This window comes from Hypanus sabinus, chromosome 4 (genome assembly GCF_030144855.1).
Source record: "Hypanus sabinus isolate sHypSab1 chromosome 4, sHypSab1.hap1, whole genome shotgun sequence".
Classification (NCBI taxonomy): domain Eukaryota; kingdom Metazoa; phylum Chordata; class Chondrichthyes; order Myliobatiformes; family Dasyatidae; genus Hypanus; species Hypanus sabinus.
Genome location: NC_082709.1, coordinates 175,746,618 through 175,759,757, shown reverse-complemented (window position 1 = coordinate 175,759,757; position 13,140 = coordinate 175,746,618).

Genomic DNA, 13,140 nt, shown 5'->3' with positions numbered 1-13,140 from the left:
TTAATTGAAAATAACAGAAAAGAGTATTATTTGATATTTTATATTTATTTTTAATTGATCAAACAATATCAATATACCTCCTTCAAAACAGTCACCTATATGTCTGATCCCTTTTTGAAACCAGTTATATAAAAGTTGATTATCCATTGTAAAAGGAATAAGTCTATTTTGAATTAGGGTTCTCTTTGCTAATAAAGATTTCTTTATCTCATCATCCACATTTACCTTATTCCATAAATCAACCAAATGTTTTAATATAAGAGATTCTTTCTTTTCCCGTATCCCCATTTATATATAAAACCTTCTGGTGTGGCAACCCATTTCCTGGCACATCCGAACCGACTCACAATTAGATAGCCTACGGGGGTTTGCGAGCACAGAGCTTTGGAGCCTCTGCGCCATGGGGGGCAGGTTGAGGGAGGCTTAAAAGTGAGGCTGAAGATTTCAAATAAAGTTTTTTCCTTCGACTGCAGTTACCGACTCCGTGTCGTAATTTTAGCGCTGCGTGTAGCACACCGCTACAATTGGTGACCCCGACAGTCCAAACGATTTTTGGACCAGAAATGACCGACGCCGCCTCTGTTCATGCGGTTTCGTTGAAACTGCCAGGTTTCTGGACACAGCGCCCGAACCTATGGTTCCAGCAAGCCGAAGCCCAATTCCACGTTCGCCAGATCACCTCAGAAGACTCCCGCTACTACTACGTGGTGAGCTCCCTCGACCAGGACACAGCGGCCCAGGTCGCGGAGTTCATACAGTCGCCCCCGGCAGACGGCAAGAACACGGAATTCAAAGCCCTGCTCCTCAGGACTTTCGGACTCTCACGGCGCGAGCGGGCTGCCCGTTTACTGCACCTGGATGGCTTGGGCGACAGGCCTCCATCGGCTGTAATGAATGAGATGTTGTCTCTTGCTGACGGACACACACCCTCCCTCATGTTTGAGCAGGCATTCCTGGAGCAGCTGCCCGAGGACATATGCCTGCTGCTGTCCGACGCGGATTTCAGTAACCCCCGGAAGGTGGCAGCCCGGGCGGACTTGCTGTGGAACGCCAAAAAGGTGAGCGGGGCGTCCATCGCACAGATCTCCCAGCCACGCTCCCGGCAGCAAACCAGTCCAGGCCCGGCCGCAGAGCCCGCCAACCCCCGGCCCAATGAACACTGGTGCTTCTACCACCAGCGGTGTGGCGCAGAAGCCCGCCGTTGTCGCCCGCCCTGCAAGTTCCTGGGAAACGCCAGGGCGAGCCGCCGCTGATGGCTACTGCGGCTGGCCATCGGGATAGCCTCCTGTATGTGTGGGATAGAAGGTCGGGACGCCAGTTTTTGGTCGATACTGGGGCTGAGATCAGCGTTTACCCCCGACGAGTTACGACACCCGCAGCAGGGCACCGGGTCCCCCCCTGAGGGCCGTGAATGGCAGCACAGTAAGGACCTATGGCACCCGTCAGGTGCAGCTACAGTTCGGCTCCAGCCAGTTCACGTGGGACTTCACACTGGCCGCCGTAGCCCAACCGCTTCTGGGTGCGGATTTTTTGCGGGCTCACAGCCTACTGGTCGACCTGCCCAGGAAGAGACTGGTCCATGCCGAGACCTTTCAGACGTTCTCCCTGGGTGCAGCCCAGTTGCCAGCCCCTCACCTCGGCTCCATCACGCTGTCCAACAACGACTTCACCAGGGTCCTGGCGGAGTTCCCATCGGTTCTGGCACCGCAGTTCACAGCGGCCATGCCCAGGCACGGCGTACAGCACCACATCCCGACCCAGGGACCACCCGTCCACGCCCGCGCTCGGCGGCTTCCCCCGGACAAGCTCCGACTGGCGAAGGAGGAGTTCCAGAGGATGGAGGAATTGGGGATCATCCGGCGGTCCGACAGCCCATGGGCCTCTCCCCTGCACATGGTGCCCAAAGCAACGGGGGGCTGGAGACCGTGCGGCGACTACCGCAGGCTGAACGAGGCTACCACACCGGACCGCTACCCTGTGCCGCACATTCAGGACTTTGCAGCAAACCTGCACGGCGCACGGATCTTCTCCAAGGTAGACCTCGTCCGAGGGTACCATCAAATCCCGATGCATCCTGACGACGTCCCCAAAACGGCTCTCATCACCCCGTTTGGCCTTTTCGAGTTCCTCCGCATGCCGTTCGGCCTGAAGAATGCCGCACAGACGTTCCAGCGGTTAATGGACGCGGTGGGACGGGACCTGGGCTTCGCGTTCATCTATTTGGATGACATCCTCATAGCCAGCAGCAGTCATCAGGAGCATCTGTCCCACCTCCGTCAACTCTGCGCCCAACTGAGTGAGTACGGTCTTACAATCAACCCCGCCAAATGCCAGTTTGGACTCGATACCATTGACTTCCTGGACCACAGGATTACTAAAGACGGGGCAACCCCTCTGCCCGCTAAGGTAGATGCGGTCCGCCTCTTTCCCCGACCCACCACGATCAAAGGCCTTCAGGAATTCGTAGGTATGGTCAATTTCTACCGCTGCTTCCTCCCTTCAGCTGCCCGGATCATGCACCCCCTGTTCGCCCTGATGTCAGGTCCGAGCAAGGACATTACCTGGGACGAGGAGTCCACCGCCGCTTTCGTTCAAATGAAGGAAGCTTTGGCGAACGCCGCGATGCTAGTACATCCCAGAATGGACGCCCCTACCGCCCTCACAGTGGACGCATCAAACACGGCAGTCGGTGGGGTGCTGGAGCAACTCATCGCAGGTCGCTGGCAACCCCTGGCGTTTTTCAGCAAACACCTGCGACCACCCGAGCTCAAATACAGTGCTTTCGACCGGGAACTGTTGGCGCTCTACCAGGCAATCCGGCATTTCAGGTACTTCCAAGAAGGTCGGCCCTTCACCGCGTTCACGGACCACAAGCCGCTTACCTTTGCGTTTACGAAAGCGTCCGACCCCTGGTCGTCCCGCCAGCAACGCCACCTGTCCTACATCTCTGAATACGCGACGGATGTCCGGCACGTCTCAGGTAAGGACAATGTCGTGGCTGATGCGCTCTCTCGCCCTACCGTTCATGCCCTTTCCCAAGGGGTAGACTTTGAGGCACTGGCAGAGGCGCAGCAGGCGGATGAGGAGATTCCGAGTTACAGAACCACAGTCTCCGGTTTGCAGCTCCAGGACCTCCCCGTGGGCCCGGGTGAGAGGACCCTACTCTGTGACGCCGCCTCCAGCCAGCCCCGTCCCGTCGTCCCGACAGCCTGGCGGCGCCGCGTTTTCAACTCCATTCATAACTTGGCGCATCCCTCCATCCGGACAACTGTCCGGATGGTTTCCAGCAGGTTCGTTTGGCACGGACTCCGTAAACAGGTCAGTGAATGGGCCAAAACGTGCATGCACTGCCAGACGGCCAAGGTGCAGCGGCACACCAAAGCCCCACCGCAGCAGTTCCATCCCGCCCACCGGCGTTTCGACCACATTCATGTGGATATTGTGGGCCCCCTGCCAGTGTCGCGCGGAGCGCGGCACCTCCTGACTATTGTGGACCGGTTCACAAGATGGTCAGAGGCGGTCCCGCTCAGCGACACTACCTCCGAATCTTGCACCCGAGCCCTGATTGCCACCTGGATATCTCGCTTTGGTGTACCATCCCACATTACCTCCGACAGAGGCGCCCAGTTCACCTCCAGCCTGTGGTCAGCTATGGCCAGCCTTTTGGGGACTCAGCTGCACCACACCACTGCCTACCACCCACAGTCGAACGGGCTAGTGGCTAGCGTTTCCACCGTCACCTGAAGTCGGCCCTCATGGCCCGCCTGCGAGGAGCCAACTGGGCGGACGAGCTTCCCTGGGTCCTACTCGGCATCCGCACAGCGCCCAAGGACGACCTGCACGCCTCGTTGGCCGAGTTGGTATACGGCACGCCCCTGGTCGTCCCCGGGGAGTTCCTACCAGCCCCAAGGGGGCAAGAGGAAGATCCCGCAGCAGTCCTGGGCAGACTACGCGAGAAGCTCGGTAACCTGGCCCCCATACCCACTTCACAGCATGGGCGGCACCCGACCTGCGTACCCAAAGACCTACAGAACTGTAAGTTTGTGTTTGTACAAAGGGGCGGGCATCGGCCACCGCTGCAGCGGCCATACGAGGGGCCGTTTATGGTGCTCCGGAACAACGGGTCCACGTTCGTGCTGGACGTTGGGGGGAAAGAGGAGGTTTTCACGGTGGACCGCCTCAAACCGGCCCATGTGGACCTGGCGCAACCAGCCGAGTTTCCAGCACCTCGGCGCAGAGGCCGACCTCCCAAGCAGGTTCTGGCCCAGACTGTGGACATTGGGGGGTGTATCGCCGGTTCTGGGGGGGGGGGTTATGTGGCGACCCATTTCCTGGCACATCCGAACCGACTCACAATTAGATAGCCTACGGGGGTTTACGAGCACAGAGCTTTGGAGCCTCTGCGCCATGGGGGGCAGGTTGAGGGATGCTTAAAAGTGAGGCTGAAGATTTCGAATAAAGTTTTTTCCTTCAACTGCAGTTACCGACTCCGTGTCGTAATTTTAGCGCTGCGTGTAGCACACCGCTACACTGGTATATTTTCTCCTATCTTATCTAACCCTATTCTAATCCATGCTGGTTTTTATTCATCAAAAATAGATGTAATAAATCTAAGTTGATTTGCTTTATAATAATTAAAATTTGGGAGTTGTAACCCTCCTAGGTCAAATTTACATGTCAATTTTTACAACGATATTCTTGACATCTTACCTTTCCAAAGAAACTTCCTCACACATTTTTTCAACTCTTGAAAAAACTTCTAGGGCAGTTGTATTGGTAATGCTTGGAATAAATATTGTAATCTAGGAAATATATTCATTTTTACAGCATTAACTACCTATTAATGTTATTGGTAACATCATCCATTTATCAAGATCTTCTTGTATTTTTTTCAATAATGGCAAATAATTTAATTTATATAAATTCTTTATATCATTATTGACTCTTATACCTAAATATTTTATACCATTTGTTGGCCATCTAAATTGAGTTACTAATCGACATTGACTATAATCTCCTTTAGTAAGGGATAAAATTTCACTTTTATCCCAGTTTACTTTATACCCTGATATTTTCCCATATTCTTCCAATCTAAAAGATAATTTATGCAATGGGTTTGTTAAATAAATCAGAGCATCATCTGCAAATAAATTAATCTTATATTCCTCCTGGTTAACTCTGAAGCCCACAATATCTGGATCTGTTCTAATTAATTCAGTTAATGGTTCTATCACCAATACAAATAGGGCAGGTGATAATGGACAGCCTTGTCTAGTTGACCTTGTTAACTGGAATGATGTTGAAATTTGACCATTTGTCACTACTTTAGCTTGGGACTAGTATTTAAGGTTTTAATCCATTTTATAAAAGATTTTCCTAACCCATATTTTTCCAATATCTTAAATAAAAAGTCCCATTCCAATCTATCAAATGCTTTTTCTGCATCCAAAGCAACTGCCACACTCGTTTCCTCCTTCTTTTGTGCCAGATGAATTATGCTAAGTAACCGAGTTACATTATCTGCCGATTGTCTATTTTTAATAAAGCCTGTTTGATCCATATGTATTAATTCTGGTAAATACTCTTATCAGGTTTCTGAATGGTTCATGAAGCTTACCTCATTATTTCCTTCTCTATATGCACCATTCATTCATTCCTTCATTTATTTAAATACATTGTCTTACTGTAATTTAGTCATGTATTGCACTGCACTGCTGTTGCAAAACAAGAAATTTCGCTACCTATAATCAGTGAGAATAGACCTGATTCTGGAAATTCTAACATTACTTTTTCTCAGCCTCAGGGTGTCACGGGAGGGTAATGGATAGCACAACGCTTTACAGTACAGCTGGCCTGGGTTCAATTCCCGCCACTGTCTGTAAGGGCTTTGTACGTTCTCCTCGTGACCGCATGGGTTTCCTCTGGGTGCTCCAATCTCCTCCCACATTCTAAAGACGTACCAGTTGATAGGTTAATTGATCATTGTAAATTGTCCTGTGATTGGACTAGGGTTAAGTTGGGGTTTTATTGGGCAGCATGGCTCAAGTGGCCAGAAGGGCTTATTCTGTGCTGTATCTCAATAAACAAATAAATAAACTCAAATTTCTTATGCTGGTCCGAGTGAAGTCAAGCATACCATATGAAAGTGACTTCAGCAATGTACTGTTGGTGAGAGCCCCTTCTGAGCTGAGGTACTGCCATGAATTTTGTAGCACATCTAGCAATAAATTGTTGAGAATCCCTTTACTGTTTCACATCATTTGAATCAGCAAGGTCTTACAAGAAAACAGCGCTCTGTGATTTCTCCGCAATTGTAACATGACCTTTAGAAAGGTTTCAAAACCAGTCATGAATCTTCTACAATGTTAGCATTACAAAACAAATTAACCCTCCTAATACAAAGCAAATGCGTGCGTAAAACTGAGACAAGTTTTTCTTGTCTCATTGTCCTTGAATGCCCTGTTCTGACGAAGTTTTTGTTTCTGCCCCTGCACAGATACCTGCTGAGTGTTTACATTTACCGTTTTTGTTTCAGATCTCCAACATCTGCAGTACTTTTTTTATTGTGATCTTCTGTTCCCTGCCGATTATACTGAATGTGCTAATCTCTCCTTGAGATGCAGGCTTTGGGTGGGTAAAAGGTGCCGGTATGAACTCAGCAAATCAGCATCTTTTGTATTCTAGATTTCACCCCAAGTCTGTCAGCATACCGTTCAAGAAAAACTGAGTCCTTAAATTCCGGGGTGAAGTGAATGAAATTGCCTTTCAATTCATGAGAGAGCATAGACCAGGGGTCGGCAACGTTTACCACTGAAAGAGCCAATATGGACCCATTTCCCACAGAAAAGAAAACACTGGAGCCACAAAACCCGTTTGACATTTAAAATGAAATAACACTGCATACAACGGTTTTTTTTTGCCTTTATGCTATGTATAAACAAACTATAATGTGTTGCATTTATGAAATTGATGAACTCCTGCAGAGAAAACGAAATTACATTTCTGTATGCAACAAAAACATTTTGAACTCCAAAAAAAAGACGTTGGGTTGAAGGTTACTCCATAGTTAGCCTACCTTGGATCGAAGAATTAAAAGAAAGCGCGCACTGGCGGGTGACAGGCATTGGCAGTGGTGATGTATATTAATAGCGATAAAAAACACGTAGCGGTGTAGCACTACACGCAGCGCTAAAATAAAGACACTGCAGTCAAAGGTAACTTTATTCGAACTAAACAGCCTTGATTTAAAGCCTCCCTCAACCTGTCCCCGTGGACGCGGATGCTCCAAAAGACTCGTACTCACAAACCCCCGTAGGCTATCTCCCTTAGCCAGAATGGTGGCTAATTGTGAGCCGGTTCGGATGTGCCAGGAAATGGGGTCTCCACAACGTTTTTAGATTGTACAAGATCACCATAATCTTCAAATTTCGAATTACATTTCAAAAACTAACAAACTACGGGGAGCCGCAGCACAGAGATCAAAGAGCCGCGGGTTGCCGACCCTTGGCATAGACCATCAACTTTTTGCTGTTCATGTTTCTGTAGCAGGCAATTTCTTTTTTACACGGTGGAGTTGCCAGCTCGGTGCTCAACCCAGAACGGATGGAAAGCGTGCCCGGGAACTGGCTGGATTCGAAGTCGGGACCTTCCACCCCAAAGTCCAGCACTGATACCACTACGCCACCAGCCAGCTAAAATTCTGGGTACTCTTCTGAAATGTAGGCACTGGACATGAACCAGAAGCAGATAAGCAGACTTTCTATTTATTTAGTAGACTACTAACTGTCGACTGTCACGTGAGAGCAGATCCGTACAAAGCAGCAACTGAATCTGGAGTTTTTCTGCAGGATATGAAAGGTAGGTGGACAGGGCACATGCTCAACATGTCCACATCAACTGTGTTCAGGCTGAAAGCTCCAAGTTCCTAGGAGGGAACCTTGCCAATTAGCCTGTCCCAGTCCAAGCACATAGATGCATGGCCAAGAAAACTCACCAAAGCCTCGACTTCCTTAAGATGCCAAAGATTTTTAGCATGTCCCTGGGGATTATGCACCACAGAGAGCATCACAGCTTAGTACAGCAACTGCTGTGTATGTGACTGCAAGAAACTGCAGCAAATTGTGGACACATTTCAGCGGATTGCAGACATCAGCCTCCCCTCTATGAGCTCTGCTGATACTTCTCACTGCCTTAGTAGTGCGGGCAGCATAATTAAAGACCCCACCCACCCCAGATATTCCTCCTTCTCCCCCTTCCATTAGGCAGAAGATACCAAAGTCCGAAAGCACATACCATCAGGCTCAAGGACAGCGTCTACACCTTTGTAATTTATCTACTAAATGGTTCCCTAAGACTATTAGGTGGACACCTGAATTCCCAGTCTACCTCATTATCATCTTGCACTTTATTACTTAACCTGCACTACACTTCCTCGGTGTTTTTTTCTCATAGATGTAGACAGATTCTTTACTGCTGTTTCCATAACAATTTTTTTGGCCAGTCAATGGAGAATAGGTGCAGGAGTAGGCCATTCGGCCCTTCGAGCCAGCACCGCCATTCACAGTGATCATGGCTGACCATCCACAATCAGTAGCCCGTTCCTGCCCTCTCCCCATATCCCTTGACTCTGCTATCTTTAAGAGCTCTATCTATCTCTTTTCTTGAAAGCATCCAGAGAATTGGCCTCCACTGCCTTCTGAGGCAGAGCATTCCATAGATCCACAACTCTCTGGGTGAAAAATTTTTCCTGAACTCCGTTCTAAATGGCCTACCCCTTATTCTTAAACTGTGGGCTCTGGTTCTGGACTCCCCCAACATTGGGAACATGTTTCCTGCCTCTAGCGTGTCCAATCCCTTAATAATATTATATGTTTCAATCAGATCCCCTCTCATCCTTCTAACTTCCAGTGTATACAAGCCCAGTCGCTCCAATCTTTCAACATATGACAGTCCCGCCATCCTGGGAATCAACCTGTGCTGCACTCCCTTAATAGAAGAATGTCCTTCCTCAGATTTGGAGACCAAAACTGAACACAATACTCGAGGTGTGGTCTCACCAGGGCCCTGTACAACTGCAGAAGAACCTCTTTGCTCCTGTACTCAACTCCCCTTGTTACAAAGGCCAACATGCCATTAGCTTTCTTCACTGCCTGCTGTACCACTGCCTGTTGTTAGCCCTGAGCTGAACACCACTCTTAGTCTGGCCTCTACCCTTTGACCACTTGGCATGGGTGACCCTACCAAGAGTCAAAGCACAAGGCCCTGACTCCAGCCAACATGGCTCTCCAGGTCATTGAGGCACAAAAGCCTCCAAAACCAACAACAAGGTTGCGGTTCTCTTGAAAGACACTTCCCCTGCAGTTCTTAGATTCTATTCTGCATTGTTATTGTTTTATCTTGTTCAAGCTCAAAATACTATGTAATGACTTGGATGAACAATATGCAAGACAAGCTTTTTACTGTACATGTGACAAAGCAAAAAGTCCCTACTATCATTGAGGAATGTGATTGGTTTATTATTGTCATGTACTGAAAAACTTTGCATGCCATCCATACAGATCATTTTAAACCACAAGTATTGCAACAGGAAAGACAATAGCAAAGTGTAGAAGATAGTGTTACAGTTACAGAATGTCTGATGATTTTCAGAATCATATCCAAATCTGCGGGGGGTTTTTTGTGCAGCACTCCTGGGGTAATGATATGTTGTACAAATGGGATTTGCCCCAAATGTCACTTCCCAGAACAAGCAACTTTTTTTTTTGCAAAACCTAGATAAAATAGCTTGGTATGGGTTTAATTACAACACAGAGATTCTATTGTAACACAACCATTCCAAGTTCCATTGTTGTAGGTAGTCGCAAACCTTGTAAAGGGCAAAATTAAAAACATACGTTACAAAGATTTCTTTTTAACATACTGAACTGTTTGTACATTCATAAACAGTGCTGACAATATTGTCTTGAAAGGGGTGGAGTGTCCTGGTGCCTGACAGACTTGCACTGACGATGAAGAGTTCTTACATAATTAAATTCATGCCACCGTTGATGAAGTGCTGGTGATCAATAAAAAGAGCGTGAACAGAGATAAAATAAAAAGCTGTTGAAAGCCATGCCCTGATCCGTTTAGATGACTTTGATTATGAATCATACACTGAGCCAAACTGAACTTTGTGATTTGCTTCTACACAATGGCTCTCATTCACATCGCCTTTCAGACTCATATCACCACAAGCTGAGATTCTGACGATACTGTACTCTTATTTATTTACCAATGTGAAAAAGAGGACAGTGGACAGATTTCTTTGATTAGCACTGAGTGATCTTGTTATCAGGTGTAATAAAAAATTCAATTCACATTTGATCGATGTACGAGACAATGCCAATAAATTCAGAGATAAACAAGCATCAAAATAACGTCTTATCCTGTACTTTGCCATGTAGCAACCACAAGCACACTGTCCTTGATCCACGTGCCTATTGCATACAGTTTTCCTTGTCTCGTTCCTGCGATAAGATGTCGCATGCCCTACCCTTGGAACTTGCTCCCAGACCGTACGCCTCTTGTTGACCTACCTCCTTCATTCTTGTCACTGACTGGATGCCCTCTCCTCGTTCGGAGAGCTGGATGCAGCCGCTGTGAGAAGCCTTTGGCTGTGCCGCCATGTAGGGGAACGGGAGGATCTTGGGGTGAGTGTCCATAGATCTGTCAAAGTTGCCACTCAAATTGCCAGGGTGGTTAAGAAGTTTACCTTCATTAGTCAGAGGACTGTGTTATTGATTGATTGATTGATTGGCATGCAGCATGGAATAGGCCCTCTGAGTCATGCTGCACAGAAATCCCTCGATCTGCCTAATCACGGAACAATTTACAATGACCAATTAACCTACCACTGTATTGCACTGAGCAACAAACATCACAATGTACAGTCTGGCCACTCTATTAGGTACACTTGTACATCTACTCTTTAATGCAAATATCTAATCAGTCAAGCATGTGTCAGAAACTCAATGCATAAGAGCATGCAGACATGGACAAGAGGAGGAGTTGCTGTTCAGACCAAATAACAGCATGGGAGAGAAATGCAATCTAGGTGACTTTGACTGTGGAACAATTGTTGGTACCAGAGAGCGTGGTTTGAGTATCTCAGAAACCGCTGATCTCCTTTGATTTTCGTGCACAAATGTCTGTAGAGTTTACAGAATGGTGTGAAAAACAAAAAAACATGAAGTGAGCAGCAGTTCTGTAGGAAAATAAAGCCTTGTTAGTGAGAGAGGTCAGAGGAGAGTGGCCAGACTGGTTCAAGCTGACAGGAAGGCGACAGTAACTCAAGCAGCCACCCTTTACAACAATGGTGTGCAAAGCAGCATCTGTGAATGCACAACATGTCGAATCTTGAACTGGATGGGCTACAGCAGCAGAAGACCATGAACATATACTCAGTGGTCGCTTCATTAGGTACCTCCCGTACCCAATGACGTGGATGCTGGGTGTATATCAGTGATAATAAACTTGATTTTGATCTTGAGAAATGATGAGAAAGGCTCATAATTTTGAGTAGTCTATGCTCTAAATCCACATTCTGCAATGTAACCCATGGGTGACCTTAACCTTCTCCTGGAATGAATGAATTGTCAGTGTGAAAAAGTAACAGGAAAACATTGAAATCTGCATGCTTGCTAACCATTGGAATCAGGATCTCAGAATGACAAGGACAAGGTCGACACTGATGGCAGTGAAGTGGACTGGGTTAGTACATGTCAAGATAGTGTTTGACTCAGACTGCCACCAGTCATGCCAATGACAGGACCATTACTAATTATTCTGCAGATATTCATCAGACCTGACGACTGCTTCAGTTCAAAACTCCTTGTGATTGTTTTCCCACAGATGTTTCAGGAGGATAGACATTCCACACTAATATTCCCGGCCGAACATTCAGGTAAGAGTGTATCCTACCCGGAGAGAGAGTTATGGACACAGCTCAGCACGTCACGGAAACCAGCCTCCCCTCCATGGATTCTGTCTACATTGCTTGCTGTCTCATGAAAGCAGCCAGCATAGTCAAAGACGCCACCAACCCAGACATTGTCTCTTCTCACCTCTCCAATTGGGCAGAACATACAAATGCCTGAAAACCTGGACCACCAGACTCAAGGACAACTTCTACTCCACTTTTATAAAACTATTGAATGATTCCACGGAACAGGTATGATGTACTCTTGACTTCGTCTTGATCTTGCACTTTATTGTTTACTGCACTGAACTTTCTCTGTAGCTGTTACACTTTATTCTGCATTATTATTGTTTTACCTTGTTCTACCTCAATGCACGGTGTAATGATCTGATCTGTATGAACAAAGTCAAAGTCAAATTAAGTTATCTTATCAAGGTATGTATATGGCACCATATTCTACATTGAGATTCATTTACTTGCAGGAATTCACAGAAATAAAAAGAAATACAATAGAATTTATGAAAAACTATACAAAACCAAAGACAGATTAGCAACCAATGTGCAAAAGACAAATTGTGCAAATAGAAAATAATACTGAAAACATTTTGGTAAGACTAATTAAAGTAGTACATACATGGTAAAAATGGTAGGGCATTGAGGAATACAATAGAACAGAGTGATCTAGGAATAATGGTGCATAGTTCCCTGAAGGTGGAATCTCATGTGGATAGGCTGGTGAAGAAAGCTTTTGATATGTTGGCCTTTATAAATCAGAGCATTGAGTATAGGAGTTGGGATGTAATGTTAAAATTGTAAAAGGCATCGGTGAGGCCAAATTTGGAGTATTGTAAACAGTTCTGGTCACTGAATTGTAGGAAAGATGTCAACAAAATAGAGAGAGTACAGAGGAGATTTATTAGAATGTTACCTGGGTTTCAGCACCTAAGTTACAGAGAAAGGTTGAACAAGTTAGGTCTTTATTCTTTGGAGCATAGAAGGTTGAGGGGGGACTTGATAGAGGTATTTAAAATTATGAAGGGGATAGATAGAGTTGATGTGGCTTGGCCTTTTCCATTGAGAGTAAGGAAGGTTCAAACAAGAGGACATGAGTTGAGAGTTAAGGGGCAAAGGTTTAGGGGTAACACAAGGGGGAACTTCTTTACTCAGAGAGTGGTAGCTGTAAC